This window comes from Macaca nemestrina, chromosome 6 (assembly GCF_043159975.1).
Source record: "Macaca nemestrina isolate mMacNem1 chromosome 6, mMacNem.hap1, whole genome shotgun sequence".
In the NCBI taxonomy this organism is placed as follows: domain Eukaryota; kingdom Metazoa; phylum Chordata; class Mammalia; order Primates; family Cercopithecidae; genus Macaca; species Macaca nemestrina.
In genome coordinates, this window is record NC_092130.1 from 6764886 (window position 1) to 6775594 (window position 10709).

General features: G+C 47.8%; 1 long non-coding RNA gene across 1 annotated transcript; it reads left to right on the top strand.

Annotated features, from left to right (window-relative positions):
* The first annotated feature begins 2377 nt into the window (after window positions 1–2377).
* LOC105480895 (uncharacterized) lies at window positions 2378–8280 on the top strand. Its single transcript, XR_986653.2, has 3 exons — window positions 2378–2479; window positions 7683–7757; window positions 7873–8280. It is a non-coding gene; the product is annotated as an uncharacterized lncRNA (long non-coding RNA).
* Window positions 8281–10709: the final 2429 nt, after the last annotated feature.

The following is a 10709-nucleotide window of genomic DNA, read 5'->3' on the forward strand; positions in this document are numbered from 1 at the left end:
GGTGAATTAACAAATAATACTAGTAGCAGCCCTGGCATTATTGGTGATGCAGGGTGTAGCGTCTCCGCCCAGTGGAGGAACAGCTGTGTCCTCACAGGACGGGCTCTGAGGTGTGGTTTGGGAAATTGTTCTGCCTGGGTGACTCCACACCTGGGTCTCTGGCCCGCCCAAAGACTCTGGGAGCTACCCAATAAACAGGCCTTTAAGAAATACTTTTCCGCTTCACCTGGCCAGGTTTGGCTCCTGTCATGTGTGTAAGGTTCCTGGCTGAGGATAGAGAAGGCAAAGCGGGTCATGAGCAAAAGGATCTGAGAGGATAGGGCCCTCCAGAGCTCACTCTTTTTACCTCTCTCTGGCTGCAGCCTGAGCCCTGGAGACTGATGGTTTCTGGCGTAATGTTAAGGGAGGAAGGGCTGAGGCCAGAAAAGAGATGCTGACCATGCCACGAAATTAGGCAATGGGGCTTCAAGGCACAGGTTAAAAACACAAGTGACCTCTTTTGGGCACCAAGCTGGAGAAAAAGTTATACCAGTTACCCTTCATCACTTCAATAATACTTCTTCAGAGGTGAAATTCAAGCACTTGAAGGAGGGGGAAGATGTGAAAATTAGGGACCATGGAGCCCCCGCCTCCACCCTCGAACTGAGAACAGGGCAAATTGATCGCCAACTCCACCCACAGGTCCTGGGACTGAGTGATTGTCTCAAGTATGAGCCAGACATATGAGGAAACTGGACAAAGGCCCTTCATGAAGGGCAGGGCACCACGGTCCTGGGTGCAGAGAGCCCCCGGGGCCCCCAGCTACAGCCCCTTCTGTGTCAGCACATGCCACAGAGTCAGGCTTCCAGAAAGCCTTGAGCTTTACAAACACAGGGTCTGGGGAATTCCAGACATTCTCAGCGGCCACATGGTCAGCACACCCCATGTTCCAACTAGGAGAGCCCTCCGAAGGCTCTCCTGGAATTTGAATTATTCGCCTGTAGGTTGTTTAGAGATTTTCAGTGGAGAATTGGAGTTTTAATTCAGAGAAGCCAAGCATACACATTTAAAATGCCAGTAAGCAAAAAGCTGGTTGTGGATATGTCAAGAAAAAGTCAGGCAACCCACACAGAAATCTTCAGCTCTAAATTTACAACTGCAGCCAACTTCTGAACTTCGAGTCCTCCTACAAAGCCGAGGTCAGGGACCCCCACTAGAGAAATGAGCCTGGTTTTTCTCATGCAAGTATTCTAAAATGGATGGTTCTGATGTTTGCACAACTCTGTGAATAGACTAAAAAGCATTCGCATTTACAATTTAAAAGGGTGAATTGTATGGTGTGTGAATGATATCTTAATAAAGCTGTGATGGCATTACATACAAGGGGCACAGAGAGCATAGAGTAGGATTTGAATCTCAAACCTCCTGCACACTGGCTGCGGGACCTGGAGCAAGTCACCAACCCTAGCTGAGCTTCGCTTCCTCAGTCTCTAAAGTGATGATCAAATCATAGTTATGTCATGGAATCAACACACAGGGGAAATGAGAGCTGTCTGTGACATTGCCCGGCCCATGGAACGCACTCTATGAATGTGCCTTACCAAGTCCCTGTTACTGCCAGACACAGGGGACACGGAGACCAAGCAGACTGTGCTCCTGCCTTCAAACAGGAAGCAGCTGTTTGGAAGACAAGTTTGGGAGACAAGCAGTGACATTTCAGGGTCATCAGTGCTATGATTCAAAGACAAAATCCATGCAGTGCAATGAGAAAATGCAGGGGAGGAGGGCCAGAGGGCTCAGGGAGGACAATGCCACTCCTTGGACCCAGCTTTCCTGACCACCGAATCTCCACAACTCCATTACTGCCTGTCTATCGCCCTCCTTTGTTTCTCCCCAGCATCACCTGAATGTGTTCCCATTCATTTACTTGGGCACTCCCTTGACACCTGTGTCACTCCCACCTAGACTGGCAGCCCCATGAGAGCAGGGACCTTGTCATTCTTGGTCACTGCTGTGTCCCTGGTGGCCAGAATGGTGTCCTGTGCTTAGTAGACACTTCGTGAGTATTTGCTGGAGGAAATACAGCATTAAGATGAGGCTTGAAGGGCACCTGGGAACTAGCCAAGTGAAGAAGCCAGAAAGGGCATTGCAGGCTGAGAGCACAGCAGCCAAGCCACCATTGCTGGAGACTGTACAGAGGAAGGAGAGGGACAGGAGGGGGATGGCAGCGGATGGAGATGGAGACACAGGGCAGGGCAGCCCCAAGATGAGGCTTGGCTCTCACTCCAGGGCTCTCACCACTACAGAGTTCCCCCTCTCTGTTGGCTCCAGTCTATGAAAAACCCCCACGGATCCTTGTAGGCGTGCTGAGTGCAGCTGGTGCGTTTCTATAGCAACCGTCACCATGGCACCAGAGGCCTGGATCCAACTTCCGGCTCTGCTGAAGCCCTGAGCTCCTGTTACCCGCACCCCCTACCCTGAGCATCCTTCATCCCACAAGGTAGAAAGGAGATGTGGCTGGGGTCCTGCAAGGAGAGCTGTGGCCAGGGTGCAGGGCACAGGGTCACAGGATTAAACATCACACGTGTTAGGACAGACACACCTGCCAAAGGTGGACACAGACTGAACGTTCACTGGTGATTCCAATTTGCATTGCTTCTCTCAGATGGGGCTTGGGGGTTTGGTTTGAATATGCAGCAAGGCCTGGAGCAGACTGGCCTCCATGTGGGCTGGCAGGGAGTGGTGGGGGGCTCTGGGTAGGAGGCCTAGGATGTAACCCCAGCCCCTAAGGCCCCCAGACCTGTGGCTTCTCTGAGCCTCACTCTCCCAGTCCATCAGATGGAAAGGGTAAACACTGATGCTATCAGCCCATTTCAGATATCAGAGAAATAAGTACTGTGCCTTGTACCTTGTAGGTGCTTGATAAATATGTCATGAGTGAATTAATAAGTAATATTAAAAGTAATGTCGCCTCTCAGTCAGCAAAGCTGTGAGTTCCAGTCCCCTTCTCTCCTCCCTGCTCCACATTCTGTTCAAACCCAATTCTGTTGCATCAGCTTCAGACCTATCTCCTCCTCTCTGCCATGTCCCAGCCTCTCATCGTGGAGGTCAGGTCACAGAGGAAGCACTGGTTACCAAGTCACAGGCCTGAGTTCTAATCCAGCCACTGTAAGTTGCTGGCCTTGTGACCCTGGGCAAGTTGAGTCACCTGCCTGTGCCCCAGTTGCACATCTGCCTGCTTCTATCAAGATCCCTTTGGTTGAAAGACTCGGAAACCCAACCAGGCTGGCTTAAGCCCAAAGGAGGGATGAGGTGAGGGTTGTGAAATTTAGCAAATAAAAATACAGAATGCCAGCTCAATTTGAATTTTTGATAAAGAACTAATAAGTTGTTGGCCAAGCATGGTGGCTCATGCCTGTAACTCTAGCACTTTGGGAGGATGAGGCAGGAAGATCACTTGAGGCCAGGAGTTCAAGACCAGCTGGGCCAACGTAGTAAAACCTCTTCTCTATTGAAAATACAAAAAAAAAAAAAAAAAAAAGATTGGCCGGGCATGGTGGCATGCTCCTACAATCTCAGCTACTCAGGAGGCTGAGGCAGAAGAATTGCTTGAACCTGGGAGGCGAAAGTTGTAATGAGCCGAGATTGTGCCAATGCACTCCAGCCTGGGCAATAGAGTGAGACTCTCTAAAAAAAAAACAAAAAACTAACAACTTTTTAATATAGGTATGTCCCAAATATTGCATAGGGCATACTTGTATTAAAAAAAATCATTATCAGCCAATCAAATTAAACTGGGCAACCTGTTTTCTCTGACAACCCTCGGTGGGTGAATACTTACCAGCTCATGAAACAAGCTGGACCCAGGAGCTCAGGTGACATCATGAGCTCTCCCCCACTCCCATCTCTGGGCTTTGCTTCGGTAGCCTCAGGGAGGCTTATCCCCTGTGAGGGTAAAAATAGCCATCAACTGCCGCTGTTCCTGAGGACCGGTTACAGAAGACTTCCTCCCTCCTTCTCTCTTTCCCACCCTGTGCCCACACGGAGCCCTATGCCTGTCTCAGGGATGACCCTTGTTTACCAAGTTGCAGCTTGCAGTTTGGGCAGCTCTTCAGAGGCCGCCTCTGATCTGGCCATCCACAGCTAGCTCTCCATACCTGAGTCACTTGCCTCCAGATTTTAGTTTCCTAATCTGTGGGGTTAGAGGACTTGACCTGCCAGGGGTCACAAACTCAAGCGACACTAGAGTTTAGGCCAGGACTTTAAATAAATAGGTTCCTGGAGACAGCAGCCTCATCTAACAACTGTACAACTCAGCTCTTGTTCTTTGCTGTCAAGCAGGAAAGCAGACCCAGGATTGTTTCAGATTCTCCCAAAGAACTAGAAATCTGGATATTTAAGGAAAAAAATCCCAATTGTGAGTGGTGGTCCCCCATTGCAATCCAGAGCTGGGCTTCTCAGAGGGGCTGCTGGAAACTGCATGCCGTGGAATGCCTGAGGGTGCTATTTAAAATGTGGATTCTCTGGCTCCACCCAGAAGCTCTGGAATCAGCACCCAGAAATCTGCCTTTTAGCAGGCACCTTCAGATGAGGCTTAAGCCCATTAAAATGTGAGAACTACAAATCCTGGATTTTCCATTTTAATAAGGTAGGCCCTTCATTGGCACCCATTACAATGGGGACAGGAGAACCTCTCCATTAGCATTTTCTCCCCAACCATTCCGCCCTCCACCCCAGTGCGACCTCAGAGTTTAGCAGGTGAAGGAACCAGGGCTTTGTGGAGCAGGAGCACTTGCCACCTGCACAACCCAGAGGGAAGGGACTTCGATCCCCATTTTATGCATAGATGAGAAACCTGAGGCTCCAAGAGGGGAGGTGACTTGCCCAAAGTCACAAAGCCATCAGTGGAGGAGTTGGAGTTCAAATCCCAGTCCATGAGACATCAGAGCCCCTGGGGAGCTTTCTACCAAGCCAAACTGTCTCTCCCCAAGTGGAAACAGAAGAAAGGCAATCATCATGTTGAGAGAACACTATTGGTTCAGAGATCCTCTCTCCCAAAGTCAGCTGATAGCATGACCTCCATCATCTGTGATGGAGGAGGGGGAACTCAGCAGTGTCCTGAGGAGACAGGGGAGGCAAGGCAACTTTGATAAAAGCGGATGGCTCCCGGGGACAGGACAAGGGCTGCAGCAGACATCAGTTCTGATGCACTCCCATGTCCATTCAGTGCCCACGGCATCTCCCAGAAACATGCCCGCCACCCGGCAAGTTTGGCTTGAGTTAAGTATTGCAACTGTGAAGTCTTAAATCACAGGGAGATCAGGCATTTGACAGCTGGGGGGTCCCGTTGCACTTACTTTGCTGTGGTCTCTATCTCTGGCTACCATTAGGTCAATCAGTGCATCTGGCCACGGTTTAGTGAGGTGCAGATTTGGAGTGAACATTTGCTGAGTACCTCCTGTATGCTCTGTGCTTTGCTAGGCACAAATGACTGGAATTTGATGTACTGTGTTCCAATAGAACATATAAGGCATGCTGCCCCCAAAGTGCTATGGGAATAGACAGGAGAGAGGTGACTTTCACATGGGAAGGATGCAGGGCAAACTTGTGAAGGAGGTGGCCTTGGAGCTGGGGTGGCAAAGATGTGTTGGAACTGAGCCACACAGAAATGAGAAGGTTAGGGCATTCTCTGTGGCATAAACTGTGAGTCAAAGGCATGGAACTGATTCTAGCCCCCATCAATTCTGCCTCCCTGACACTTCCTGTCTGTCCTGGAAGCCCAGCACATCCCAAATCTCAGTTATTTACACAAATGCCTCCTGGTGTTTGCTATATTCACATACAAACTGTGCTCATTTGTTTCACATTTTTCTTTAAGTCAGCTCACCAATTTTTATTTTATAGAATTTATGTGAAGAAGAATCTCTCACAACAGTAATTGGAAAATAGGTTGCACTTGCTATAAATAGATGGCCACCATAAAAATAAGAACACCAAAAGCAAAAGAATGCTACTGAAATGCAGCCAGATTTCTGCTGCCCTGGAGAGATCCTGAGTCTGCAGCCTATTCTCTCTCCGGTAAAGAGAATCACGAGTGTTAAGAGGCATTAGGGACACCCCAGCACTGTCATGAGACTCTCCTTGATCTAATCAGAAAGATAGAGAACTGAATAAGAGAACTACTTTCTTCAATGCTCTATGTCCCTGAAGAAACTCTAGATACTGCTAGCATTCCCCACCCCCTTTTTGGGTAACTGAGTCCCAGCTGAAACCTGAGACCAACTACATGTGTACCTCCATGGTTTCCCTTATACTATTGGCTTACAACAGTGACCTGGGAGACCTTAAGCTCCATGGCTCACGGTTACCTAAGGGCTGCCATGGTGGGTGAGCACTGAGCATAATAGTAATAACAATGACCAAGGACCGCCACAACAGCAGCATCCACCAAGCACCATAGCAGGTAGCAATCACTGAGTTCCTACTGTGCTTCAGACACTGTAATCAGTCTTTGCCCGTATTACATTATTTCATCGTCGCAAGGGTGCCATGCCCATTTTTCCAGATGAGGAAACTGAATAGAGGCACAGAATGGTCAAATATTTGCCCAGGAGCAATTCTGTCCTCCATATGTCTTGATTTCCTATACATGACTTCATTTGTTTACTCGTTCTTTCATTCAAACATTCATTCAACAGATATGCCTTCTGTTTCCTTTGATTTCACTAGAAACAATACTGATTTCAGCTTAAAATGAAACTTGAAATCCCTGCTGTCTCCAGCTTCCTGCAGGCTTTGACTCTCATCCCTCCGCTCCAGGCCTTCTCAGATGGCTTCCAGTTGCCCTCTGTGAGCTTTGCCATGGTGCGGCTTCCAGATCTCCCACTGGGACCCAGGCACCCATTCTTCTGGATTCTGAGAATGTTGGCTGCTGGTGACTCATCACTGAGTCCTTCTCTGGGGTTGGCACTAGGCTGAAGAGGACTGCGTGGCCTTAGGTTCTGGCCCCGCCCCTGGGGGCAGCCACAGTCGTGACTGATATGTGTGGGGGAAAACAATGCAGACCCCTTGCCCCTATTCAAGCCAATTCCATGGGGTCACCTAGGCTCCTGAGCTCCCAGGGGACCAGCTGAGGCCTCAGTGGCAGCTGCGTCACTGTCCAGCTTCTCCCTCTGCCCAGCCTTGCCCCTGCACCCCCTCACAGGTAAGCTTCTCCTGCCTACTCCCCCAAACGCCATCCATCTCAGCCTGCTTCCTGGGAAACTCAAGCTAAGACCCCTTCCGAAAGCACCCATTACATTCAGAGCTGCCACCTGCTCATCTCCCAGCAGCCCCTTCCCAACCGAGACCCCAGCGGAGGAAGCCTGGGAACCTCAGACCTTCACAAAGGGCCTTGTGGCACCAAAGCCCCAGGGTCACCTCAACCTCCACAAGCTCGGAAACCTTGAAGGTTGTTGGGCTTCTTTATTTATACGTTTTACTACATTAGCTAATTAGCTTTCTTCCCAGGCCCCATTACTGTTCCCTCAAGTGTATCGTGGCCTCAGCTCTAATGACAGGCAGCCACTCAGCCTGGCCAGGGAAGACATTCTCTTTCAGGCCCACAGGGATCAGTCGGGAAGGAGAGAGGAAGGAGAGGGGAGATTGGATTACGGGGTGTCAGGCGAGGGTCACTGCTCCCCCCACCTCTTTCTGCCTTCCAGCAAGGACAGCGAGATCAGCATTTCCCTTCTTGCAGTGGGGCGCCCTTCCTGAGCCAAGAGAAGAAGGCCCACGTGGTGAGTGGTCTGCCTTTGCTTGATTCTGAAATGGTCCATTCTAAAACAGAGCCCACATCTGCCCCAGACTTGACCTCTAATATTTCTTAAGTTTAATTGCAAATTACTGTCTCAGCAATTCTGTAGGCTTCCCAATCTGGCCTGAGCCCAGAGAAAAAAGCAGAAAACAAACGGAATTAGAACCTGCAGGCTGCAGAAGCAATTCGGGATGTGGACACGAGGCTCACGGTAATCATACTTAGCGTGAACCGGGCAGGAGAACTCAGCCTACAGAAAAGCTCCCAGGTCACCAAGGGCCGTCCCTGCTTAGAACCGCACTCTTAAAAATTATTAAAGACCTTAAAGTACTTTTGCTTCTATTTACTACATAAGAAATTAAAGCTGAAGAATTGCACAGACATTTATTTCTGTGGTAATTTAGAAAATGTAACAAGTCCATTCCATGTTAACATATAACATTTTTATAAAAATAAAAATGTTTTCATTTTTACACAATATTTTTACCCAATATTTTTACACTATATTTTACACAATAAAGACATTTAATAAAAAGTGCGGCATTGTGGTACATGGTTACAGACCTATTTAATATCAGGCTCACTCGAAGACAGCTGAATCTTCATATCTGCTTCTGCATTCAATCTGGTGCCACATCTTGTTTTGGTGAACACGAATAAAGAAAATCTGGCCTGACACAGATACGTACTTGGAAAAGGGGGAAGTATTTTAATAGCCTTTTCAGACAATTATGGATATTCTTCTTTGAGGCTACATGAAAAGTTGACAAGTGGGTAAGCGATGTTGCAGTGTAAAATCTGAAACCATGTTAATGAACTCTTTCTACTCCGTCACTTCAAAATGCAATGGTCTGGCTTGACCTTTGAATGGGTCTTTTACCCATGCACGATTTGATAACATCATGTATTTTGTTCATTTGGAAACTATTGCTTCGCTGCCTCCCCCGCAGATCTTTCAAATATTGACACATTTCATTATACAGTATCAAAAACCATATGCCTCCATATCACCACAGATCTCATGGGAGAAGCGTAATGGGAAGTTGCCACCCTCGTAGTGGCAGATAAAATTTTCCAAACTTCTAATTTTCACTTAGCTTGAATTTTATCATTGGCAACAAGTACTGCTAATTGCTTTCTTTGAAGTGCCAGGCTCATTTTGTTACTTTTCGGGAAAACATCAGCCAGAAAACCTATCTAAATTACCATGGGCTGTGCTGTGTGCGTGCGTGTGTGTGTGTGTGTGTGTGTGAATTCTTTCAAGCAGAATGAGTGTTCCATGAAAAAAGTGGCTACTTCAGCTCAAACAATCACATGTGCTTTTCCTTGTCATTACCTTCAACCATTGTGCTTTGGTACGCAGCTGGGTGAGAAGTGCTTTATGCATACTTTCCATTTTTTCACACAGATTATTAAAAAGACATGCATTCAAGGGTTGAGAATTTTTTAATTAATAATTTTACTGCTTCATTTGGGAGGCTGAGGCGTGTGGATCACTTGAGGTCAGGAGTTCAAGACCAGCCTAGCCAACATGGTGAAACCCTGTCTATACTAAAAATACAAAAAAAAAAAAAAAAATTAGCTGGGCACGGTGGGGCATGCCTGTAGTCCCAGCTACTCAGGAGGCTGAGGCATGAGAATCACTTGAACCAGGGAAGCAGAGGTTGCAGTGAGCCGAGATCGGCCACTCCACACTCAATCCTAGGCGACAGAGTGAGACTCCATTTCAAAAAAAAAAAAAAAAAAAAATCAACAACAACAACAAAAAAAAATTTTTTTTTTTTTTTTGAGACGGAGTCTCACTCTGTCGCCCAGGCTGGAGTGCAGTGGCGCTATCTCGGCTCACTGCAAGCTCCGCCTCCCGGGTTTACGCCATTCTCCTGCCTCAGCCTCCCGAGTAGCTGGGACTACAGGCGCCCGCCACCTCGCCCGGCTAATTTTTTTGTATTTTTTTTAGTAGAGACGGGGTTTCATTGTGTTAGCCAGGATGGTCTCGATCTCCTGACCTCGTGATCCGCCCGTCTCGGCCTCCCAAAGTGCTGGGATTACAGGCTTGAGCCACCGCACCCGGCCAACAACAAAAATTTTACTGCTTCATTAAGAATATTTCTAAGTGAAACTGGCATGTGTTGTAATGCGAGTAGGTGATAAGAATACAATGAGTACCTGTACACTTCAGGGTCACTCCCTTGACTCATACTAAGGTATAAGCAGTTTTACCACCTCCAGTGTAAATGACAACACAATGAAAAAAGAAAATAATATCCCGGAGTTATGAAAATGGTTTTCTTTTTTCTTTCTTTCTTTCTTTTTTTTTTTTTTGAGACGGAGTCTAGCTCTGTCACCCAGGCTGGAGTACAGTGGCGCGATCTCGGCTCACTGTAAGTTCCACCTCCCAGGTTCACGCTATTCTCCTGCCTCAGCCTCTGGTGTAGCTGGGACTACAGGCACCTGCCACCACACCCGGCTAATTTTTTGTATTTTAGTAGAGACAGGGTTTCACTGTGTTAGCCAGGATGGTCTCGATCTCCTGACCTCGTGATCCACCCACCTCAGCCTCCCAAAGTGCTAGGATTACAGGCGTGAGCCACAGCACCTGACCCCGAAAGTAGTTTTCATTGTGAGGCCCTGTGAAAGGATTTAGGAGGTCCTCCAGGGTTCCACAGACCACAGTAGAGAACCATTTAAGTGAGGGGAGTGTAGCAGTTTCTGCACTTCCAGAAACTCCCAACATGACTGAGATGAGAGACCATAAACAGACATAATTACCATGTCTTGTGATGAGGGCCAGGCTGGAGCCATGGCAGATAGAGTGACTTGTTTTCCAATGGGGAAGGTAGCAAAGGTTTCACAGTATAGGAAATTTTTGAAATGGGTCTTGAGGATTGAGTAGAGTTCATGCAGAAAGAGAAAGTGGATCTTTATATTTCTAGTT